This window comes from Gekko japonicus, unplaced genomic scaffold (genome assembly GCF_001447785.1).
Source record: "Gekko japonicus isolate JY-2015 unplaced genomic scaffold, Gekko_japonicus_V1.1 scaffold94, whole genome shotgun sequence".
In the NCBI taxonomy this organism is placed as follows: domain Eukaryota; kingdom Metazoa; phylum Chordata; class Lepidosauria; order Squamata; family Gekkonidae; genus Gekko; species Gekko japonicus.
This window is the reverse complement of record NW_015174274.1, coordinates 1570578-1571434: the sequence shown is the minus strand read 5'-3', so window position 1 is coordinate 1571434 and position 857 is coordinate 1570578.

Genomic DNA, 857 nt, shown 5'->3' with positions numbered 1-857 from the left:
CATCCTTGTTGTACTCCTTTTCCTATGCTGAACCAATCAGTTGTTCCATATCCGGTTCTGACTGTTGCTTCTTGGCCCTTATACAGGTTTCTCAAGAGACATGTGAGGTGGTCTGGTACTCCCATCTCTTTAAGGACCTGCCATAGTTTGTTGTGATCCACACAGTCAAAGGCTTTAGCATAGTCAATGAAGCAGAAGTAGATGTTTTTCTGGTACTCTCTTGCTTTCTCCATAATCCAGCGAATGTTGGCAATTTGATCTCTAGTTCCTCTACCTCTTCGAAACCCAGCTTGTACTTCTGGCAGTTCTCTATCCACGTACTGTTCTTCCCTTATCATGTTTTCTGGTTCTAGTGTTACCCTCCACTCTATGCAGTACTCTGATGACAAAACCATTCACTCCTCTCATTGTTCGGGCCATGGGATGACCATCTGTAAATGTCTTCATTGTCTTCCTGGCCACTCCAGTATCCAGCTCATAACTCCTCATTCTGAATTTCAGAGTATTCCATTAACTTTCTGCCCCTTTCTGTTTGCTCTTACATGCCAGTCCCTGCCCCAGACCTTCACTCTTCCAGCTCCACTACCGTCCGCTTTCTGGAGGTCTCCTGCTTCCTCAAACAATTCTGCCTTCTCTCCTTTGCTGCTCCTTAGATCTGCAGCAGCCTCTCCAAAAATCTGCATGATGCCTCCCCTCCCCTTTCCTTCATATTCCTCCTTACAACCTACCTTCTCCATAAAGCTTTTGTGGTGCAGCCCTTTAGCCTCCTTTGTCCACTGCTATTAAGCTTAAGTACATGCAAAAGGAATTAATTGATAGTCTTCCTTTTGTACTTCCTCACCTCCCCCATTGTCCCT